Source organism: Chelonoidis abingdonii, chromosome 4 (assembly GCF_003597395.2).
Source record: "Chelonoidis abingdonii isolate Lonesome George chromosome 4, CheloAbing_2.0, whole genome shotgun sequence".
NCBI classification, from domain to species: domain Eukaryota; kingdom Metazoa; phylum Chordata; order Testudines; family Testudinidae; genus Chelonoidis; species Chelonoidis abingdonii.
In genome coordinates, this window is record NC_133772.1 from 29,562,019 (window position 1) to 29,571,302 (window position 9,284).

General features: G+C 45.8%; 1 non-coding gene across 1 annotated transcript; it reads left to right on the plus strand.

Annotated features, from left to right (window-relative positions):
• Positions 1–914: 914 nt before the first annotated feature.
• On the plus strand, positions 915–997 carry TRNAL-UAA (transfer RNA leucine (anticodon UAA)). Its single transcript has one exon. It is a non-coding gene; the product is annotated as a tRNA-Leu (tRNA).
• The last annotated feature ends 8,287 nt before the right edge of the window (positions 998–9,284 follow it).

Consider the following 9,284-nt stretch of genomic DNA (forward strand, 5'->3'; position numbering starts at 1 on the left):
TTACACAGATATATATTTGAGAAAATGGTTAAAAATATTTTTTTTAAATTATACGTTAACACAGGCATGTCTACCATGCAGCCCTCACAAAATTAAAGGATAGCCCTTGACTGACACTCCTGTATTATCAGTTAATGCTGACACCTACTCAATTTTTTTTATGTTACAGATGACTATAAATAGAAGGAAGGCTTCAAGTTGATCGCTGTCATTGGCAAAAAAGAAGTGGTTCAGTGGTATTGATTATGCGCTTTGTTTGTTATGTCAAAAAGATTGTGATGTCAGCATCCAGCCAGAAATTACCAGAGTCCATCAGCAAGCAGTATGCAGAGTTGCATAACATAATTAATTACAATCCCAAAGTAATTTATTATATACATCCTTGATTTTACTGTGGTCTTGATGATTTTTAGGCATCAGTGGGGAGACAAAGTGTATCACCTAGTGGCTGAATCTTTGGGGACTACCACCATGGAGGACCTAGTCAAACACAATGCTTGGTGGCACCTACCATGCTGCAAGAAGTGCACCCATAAACTGAATTTGGCAAGGTTGGAGAGGAAGTACATCAAGCATCAAGAAAAATTTGAAGATGCTAGGACAAGTGCCAGCTGTGGCCAAGATTCACTTTATACTAGGTTCCAAGGCAGGCGTTGCGAGAAGAACACCTGCTTCTTTCGTAGCAAGCTGGAAGCCCGAAGGCAACTGTTAAGCAGAGTTTCACTAGTGAGCCATGTGAGAAACAGTATGAAGCAATCACTCTTAGGAAATAAAAGGGAGAGCTGAGGGAATCCTCAACCTCACAGCTTCACTCCCCGCCCCAGAGCTGTTAAAAATCCATGGAAACCAGTAGTAGGTAAAGTGACGCTCTGGGGATCAAAGCTCACTATAGCAAAAAGTATTGTGGGATGATGACCAGAATGGCCGAGTGGTTAAGGCGTTGGACTTAAGATCCAATAGACATATGTCTGCGTGGGTTCGAACCCCACTTCTGGTAGAAAAATTTTTTTTTGCTTCTCAAGCACCCAAAATTTCCACCATTTAACACCATAAATAAAACCATTTTCCTTCCCATAGTTTTTCATTTAGTGGATAAAGATGAATCCTCTTGATTTTCAATCATCAATCAACCAACACAAAAGTAAATTCCCAATTTAGCCCCTTCCTAACTCATTTAGTCTGACTCAGCTTTTTCAATAGCACTCATTGTAACATATAATCCTTCTAGCAGATGTTGGTAGCAGGAAAAAGGTACAGGCTCAATTTTATAGGGGTTCCTACCAAAAACTCCAGCAACATTGTCTCCACCTCCCCACCTAGAAATCTAGGAAACTATATATACCACCCTGGGAACACCCAATGGGCAACACTTTCCCATGAAGTTTGACAGGGCAAGAAGCCTTGTGGATGGGGGGAAGTGGTAGACATGGTATATCTCTGCTTTAGTAAGGCTTTTGATACTGTATTGCATGACTTTAGCATAAACAAGCTAGGTAAATACAACCTAGATTAAGCACCCAAGGTGGGTGCATAACTGATTGGAAAATCATCCCCAAAGAGTAGTTATCAGTGAGCAGCCAGAAGACGACAACAGCTTGCAGTTGTACTGCACCATCTACTGCCAGCCTAAGATGTATAAGAGACATGGAGTAGACCAAAACAAGAAAGAAACCAGTTTTGTTTTGTGTTAATTTGCTCCCCCCCTCCCTCCATGAAATCAACGGCCTACTGAACCCAGGGTTCTGAGTTCAATCCTTGAGGGGGCCATTTTGTGTAACAGCTGTGTGTATTTCTCCTTGATGCAAAGCCACCCCCTTTGTTGATTTTAATTCCCTGTAAGCCATGTCATCAGTTGCCCCTCCCTTTGTCAGAGCAACAGCAGACAATCGTTTCACACCTTTTTTAAGCACAGATGCCATACCATGGCAAGCATGGAGCCTGCTCAGCTCACCGAGGCAATTATGAGCACTGTAAACACCACATACATTATCCTGCAATATGTGCAGAAGCAGAACCTGCCAAAGCAAAACCAGGTGAGGAGATGACGGCGGCGCAGTGATGAGAGTGATGAGGACATGGACGCAGAATTCTCTCAAAGTACAGGCCCCAGCAATGTGGACATCATGGTGTTAATAGGGCAGACTGATGCCGTGGAACACCAATTCTGGGCCCAGGAAACAAACACAGACTGGTGGGACTACAGAGTGTTGTATGTCTGGGATGATTCCCGGTGGCTGCAAAACTTTCGATGCATAAGGGCACTTTCATGGAACTTTGTGACTTGCTTTCCCCTCTCCTGAAGCGCAAGAATACCAAGATGAGAGCAGCCCTCACAGTTCACAAGTGAGTGGCGATAGCCCTGTGGAAGCTTGCAATGCCAGACAGCTACCAGTCAACCGGGCATCAATTTGGAGTGGGCAAATCTACTGTTGGCGCTGCTATGATCCAAGTAGTCAATGCAATAAAAGTGCTGCTGATATCAAGGGTAGTGACTCTGAGAAATGTGCAGGTCATAGTGGATGGCTTTGCTGCAATGGGATCCCCTAACTGTGGTGGGGCAATAGATGGAACCCATATCCCTATCTTGGCACCAGAGCACCAAGCCGGTGAGTACATAAACCGCAAGGGTACTTTTCAATGGAGCTGCAAGCACTGGTGGATCACAGGAGACATTTCACCAACATCAACGTGGGATGGCCGAGAAAGGTACATGACACTCTCATCTTCAGGAACTCTGGTCTGTTTCAAAAGCTGCAGCAAGGGACTTTCTTCCCAGACCAAAAAATAACTGTTGGAGATGTTGAAATGCCTCAAGTTATCCTTGGGGACCTAGCCTACCCCTTAATGTCATGGCTCATAAAGCTGTACACAAGCAGCCTGGACAGTAGTCAGGAGCTATTCAACTATAGGCTGAGCAAGTGCAGAATGGTGGTCGAATGTGCATTTGGATGTTTAAAAGCATGCTGGCGCAGTTTACTGACTCAGAGAGATCTCAGCGAAACCAATATTCCCATTGTTATTACTGCTTGCTGTGCACTCCACAATATCTGGGAGAGTAAGAGGGAGACGTTTATGGAGGGATGGGAGGTTGAGGCAAATCGCCTGGTCACTGATTACGTGCAGCCAGACACCAGGGTGGTTAGCAGAGTACAGGAGGGCGTGGTGCGCATCAGAGGAGCTTTGAAAACCAGTTTCATGACTGGCCAGGCTACAGTGTGAAAGTTCTGTTTGGTTCTCCTGGATGAACCCCCCACCCCACTCTGCTTCCCTGTAGGCTAACCACCCTCCCATCCTCCCTTCGATCACCACTTGCAGAGGCAATAAAGTCACTGCTGTGTCACATTCATGCATTCTTTATTAATTCATTCCACAACAAATAGGGGAATAACTGCCAAGGTAGCCTAGGAGGGATGAGGGAGGATGGAAGCACTAAGTGGGGTGGGGGAGGAGGGAAGGACAAGGCCACTTTGAACTTTAAAACTTCTTGAATGCCAGCTTTCGGTTGCTTGGGCAGTCCTCTGGGGTGGAGTCGTTGGGTGCCCGGAGGCCCCCCCCACTGTGTTCTTGGGCATCTGGGTGAGGAGACTATGGAACTTGGGAAGGAGGGTGGTTGGTTACACAGGGGCTGCAGTGGCAGTCTGTGCTCATGCTGCCTTTCCTACAGCTCAACCATACACCGGAGCATACCATTATTTTCCTCCAGTAGCCTCAGCATTGCCTCTTTCCTTCTGTCACCAAGCTGATGCCACCTAACATCTTCATCCCGCCACCCTGTCCTCGTGTTCATATTGTGCTTTCCTGCACTCTGAGAGTGTCTGTCTCCATACATTCTGCTGGGCTCTTTCAGTGTGGGAGGACTGCATGAGGTCAGAGAACATTTCATTGGGAGTGCAGTTTTTTTTGGCTTCTAATCTTCGCCAGCTTCTGGGAAGGAGAAGATAGTGTGAGCGCTGAAATGTTTGCAGCTGGTAGAGGAAAAAAAGGGAGAGTGGTAGTTTAAAAGACACATTTTAGAGAACAATGGGTAGACTCTTTCATGGTAAACCTTGCTGTTAATGTTACATAGCACATGTGCTTTCGGTACAAGGTCGCATTTTGCCTCTGATTGAGGATATGCCAGTTTGGTGTGAGAGATCACTCACGCAGGGCTGGGCAACAGAATTCGGCTTGCAGGAAGCCATGGTAAAATACAGTCTTTTGGCTTCTTTAAACTTCATAACATGTAGGAATGGTTTCAAACAGCAGCGCCCTCATTTCCCATACCAAGCAGCTGTTGGGTTGGCCATTTAAAATGGGTTGGCAATTTAAAAGGAGGGGCTGCGGTTTTGGGGTGAATGTGCATAACCCCCCTCCACACACACATCCAATTCTTTGGGATGATCGCTTCACTCCTCCCCCCACCATGTAGCTAACAGCAGAGAACATTTCTGTTCAGCCACAGGCAACTAGCCCAGCAGGAATGGGCACCTCTGAATGTCCCCTTAATAAAATCACCCTATGTCAACTAGGTGACCATGAATGATATCACTTTCCTGAGGATAACACAGAGAGATAAAGAACAGATGTTGTTTGAATGCCAGCAAACACCAGGACTATATGCTGCCATGCTTTGTTCTGCAATGGTTCCCGACTACGTGCTGCTGGCCAGGCATGGTAAAGTGTGCTACCATGGAGGACGGAATAAGGCTGCCCTCTGCAGAAACCTTTTGCAAAGGCTTTGGGAGTACATCCAGGAGAGCATTATGGAGATGCCCCTGGAGGATTTCTGCTCCATCCCCAGACATGTTAACAGACTTTTCCAGTAGCTGTACTGGCCACAAATGCCAGGACATATTAATCATTAAACACGCTTGCTTTTAAACCATGTCTAATATTTACAAAGGTACACTCACCTAGTGGGTCCGGGAGGCAGCCTTGGGTGGGTTTGGAGGGTACTGACTCCAGGTCCAGGGTGAGAAACAGTTCCTGGCTGTCAGGGAAAACAGTTTCTCTGCTTGCTTGCTGTGAGCTATCTTCAGCCTCCTCCTCCTCATCGTCCATGTACCCCAAACCCATATCCCTGTTGTATGCTACTCCACAGACAGAGTCAAAGCACGGAGTTGGGGTAATGGTGGCTGCACCTCCTACAATGGCATGCAGCTCATCATAGAAGTGGCAGGTCTGGGGCTCTGACCCGGAGCTGCTGTTTGCCTCTCTTTTTTCTGGTAGGCTTGCCTCGGCTCATTAAGTTTCAAGCGGCAGGCACTGCTGTGGGTCCCTGTTATAGCCTCTGTCCTTCATGCCCTTGGAGATTTTTTCAAATGTTTGGGCATTTTGTTTTTTGAAATGGAGTTCTGATAGCACAGATTTGTCTCCTCATACAGCAGTCAGATCCCGTACCTCCTGTTCAGTCCATACTGGAGCTCTTTTGCGATTCTGGGACTCCATTATGGTCACCTTTTCTGATGACATCTGCACTCACCCGTAGATCGCCATGCTGGCCAAACAGGAAATGAGATTCAGAAGTTCGCGGGCCTTTTCCTGTCTACCTGGCCAGTGCTCTGAGTTGAGAGCGCTGTCCAGATTGCTCACAATGGAGCACTCTGGAATAGCTCCCGGAGGCCAATATCGAATTGCGATGACACTACCCCAAATTCGACCCGGCAAGGTCAATTTCAGCGCTAATCTGCTCATTGGGGGAGGAGTACAGAAATCGATTTTAAGAGCCCTTTAAGTAAAAAAAAACGGCTTCATCATATGGATGGATGCAGGGTTAAATCGATCCAATGCTTCTAAATTCGACCTAAACTGGTAGTGTAGACCAGGGCTAGCTCACCTATTTCAATCAACTGAAAAAATGCTTCAGAGGTACGTGTGACTGCTACCTTTATATTTCTCCTTGATCACTGTCACACCATACTCATCAGCTGCAGATGCTGCCTCAGCAACCCAGCAAGACCAAGACCATATCTACCCACGGGCATTACAGCGGTAGCTCTGCCAATGTAGTATAGACACTTCCTACATCAACAGAAGGGACTTTTCCACTGATGTAGGTAACACACCTTCCTGAGCAGTGGTAGCTAGGTTGCTGGAAGAATTCTTCCATCAACGTGGCTGCATCTACACTAGGGGTTAGTTCGGCTTGACTGTGGCACACAGGAGTGTGAATTTTTCACACTTCTGAACGATGTAGTTAGATCGATCTAAATTTTAAATGTAGACCAAGGCAAAGAAGAAATAAACAGCATAAAACAATCAGAGTGAGATCCATGATTTTTTCATTTATATCTCTTTAGAATTAAGAGAATTTCAGTCACTCATGTTCCAACAACAGCTTCATGAGAAATGCCCCTTTGCAAAATCCCCCAGGAATCGGAGATGAACTTTGAATTCCAGCTCGCATTACAATCTCTCAGCCCTAAAGTCACATTCCTGAGTTAACTGAAGCTCCCTAAGGGCTTGTCTGGATGAAAAGGATACTATCCCTGGATAGCTACAGAGGTACGGATGCAATTATATCAGTATAAAGTTGCCTTGTATGCAGTGCTTAACTTGTAATGAAATGGATGCTGGGGCTCAAGCAGTTTGGTTTTTTTTACATTCATAACTGAAACAGCAAGGCCAGAAGTGCTGGGGCTATGAAATGCCAAGAGCAGAGGCGCTGGGCTCAACCCTGGCACAAATTAAGTGCTGCTTGTACCAGCATAGTTTGCTCCCAGCGATTGTATTGGTGTAATTATTTCAGGCAAGAAACCACACACACAAACTGAAATAGTCACGTACCCAGACCTCAGCCTGGAAGCACCATTGGCTAGTCTGAACTGTCAGACTGAAATGACTGCTAAGTCCATGGAGCAGACTGTACAGCACATTAGTCCCACCCCAACCACCTTCAACTGCCCTACTATGGAGTTTTAACATAAACTGTTGTTCAAAGGAGGACTGCAAATAATTCATTCCTTAGCCATTACCTTAAGAACTGGGGAATAGGAAAATGGTTCTAATCAATCGTTCCAAAGATCTGCCCAGATGGTTACTAGGTAGAGAAAGTCCTGAGAAATGACCCGCCCTCTCTGAAACCTGCATCCTTGTTGTTAAATAGAGAAGACCTTGCTTTCGAGAGGGATAAAAATACAGCTGTACTAACAGTGGGACTCAAACCCACATGGGGCACATGTCCACAGGAATTTAAGGCCCACACCTTAATGACTCAGCCATTCTAGGTGATACAGAAATGCTTCTTGCTAGTACAGAGACACCTACCAGAGGCCGACTCCACACCACCAGCAGCCCCAGGAATTAACTGCATAATTACCGGGCTTTTGAAACTTGAGGGACTCGATCCCCAGTTTGTCTATCAACACAAAGAATGGAAGGAATGATGGGTTGCACATCACAGAACGTGGAGGCAAAAAGAACATAAGAATGGCCAATCTGGGCCAAATCAATGGTCCAGTCAGCCCAGTAGCCTGTCTGCTGACAGTGGCCAATGCCAGGTGCTTCAGAGGGAATGAGCAGAACAGGTAATCATCAAGTGATCCATCCCCTGTTGCCCTTTCCCAGCTTCTGGCAAACAGAGGATTAAGTTACACAGAACAAAGGCTACTTTACTCCAGAACATACTATAACCTATGTGCACTGACATCATACTTTTAGTTGGCTCTCCTTAACTTCCCTACCTGTTCTGGCTAGATATGGTATCAGACAGAAGATCTGAAGGTCCCTGAGTCATCATGACAAAACGGAGGGCAGGGAAAGCAAGGAAAACAATCAGAGAATGATCCAGAATTTTGAAATTAAGACTGGAGCTGGGTGGTTTTTTTCAAAAAAATTGCTTAAGAGTAAATTCACCAAAAAATACATTGTACGGGTCACTGAAACTACTTGTAAATTTGGGTTGAATTCAGTGAATAGTTTTGGCCAAAAACAAAGGGGAGGGGGGATTTTTTAAAGTTAAATGGCTCATTTTGATCATCTCAAAATAAAACCTTACAACTTTTCATTTCAGAAGGGTAGTTTGTTTAGAAATTTAGCTAATTAAAAATACCTCAAAAAGGCATGGAAAAACACCCCAAACCATCCTAAACGAAATGAAAAAAAGTCAGTTTCGGTTCAAATCAAACCACATTTTTTATCTTGATTTTTTGGTTTGGGCCCTGAACCAAAACATCAATCATTTGCTTGGCTCTAATTAAGACCATTGATGAAATGAGGGATTATTGAGTGCCTCTAGCTCTAGTTACCTAGTTACCTCTCTGGGCTGCTGGGAAATGTTGGTCTTCCTAGAGGAAGGTTGGAGTCTGTAGACGTGGCTCTGTGAATTTTAATGTGGAGGGTTTTTGCTAGATTTTTTAGGAGACCATTTCTCATGTGTCACTTCTCCTAGTCGGGGAGAGGAACTCCTCTCTTCTTTACCATCGAGCCAGATGCTCGGGGTCTTCTTGTGAGATGCCACAATGTAATGCAGGTGTCAGCAACCTTTCAGAAGTGGTGTGCCAAGTCTTCATTTATTCACTCTAATTTAAGGTTTCGCGTGCTAGTAATACATGTAAATGTTTCTAGAAGGTATCTTTCTATTAATCTATAATATATAACTAAACTATTGTTGTATGTAAAGTAAATAAGGTTTTTAAAATATTTAAGAAGCTTCATTTAAAATTAAATTAAAATGCAGAGCCCCCTGCACTGGTGGCTGGGACCCAGGCAGAGTGAGTGCCACTGAAAATCAGCTAGCGTGCCGCCTTCGGCACATGTGCCTTAGGTTGCCTATCCCTGATGTAATGTTTATCACAGCTGGTTTACCTGAAGAAGGCCCCGGGTTTGTGCTCCAGTGGAACCACCAGACCTTTCTGGCTACATCAACCCTTAAACACTGCTGCGCTCCAATGCAGACGCTTACTATGGCCACTGGAGGGGTTCTCCTATCGCTGTAGTAAATCCACCTCTCTGAGAGGCAGTAGCTAGACGAGGACCAGTCTTATGGCAAACGGTGCCCTGTGTGAACTTGTATTTTGGCATCCCTGGCTCCACTGCCTCCCTGGGCTCCCCTCACACACCCTTATTGCCCCTGGCCCCCACTGCCTTCCCTGTTCCTCATTCATTCCTCTGACCCCTGCTGCTTCCCCATTCCCCTTGTCCCCCACTGCATCTCCAGGCTCCTCCCCACCTCTTCATCACCACTGGCCCCTGCTGCCTCCCCCAGCCCCCACGACTGCCTCTGCTTCTCCATCTATCCCCCCATGCCCCTTGGCCCCCACTGCCTCTCCAGGCTTCCCCCACCTCTGCATCATCTCTGGCCTCCT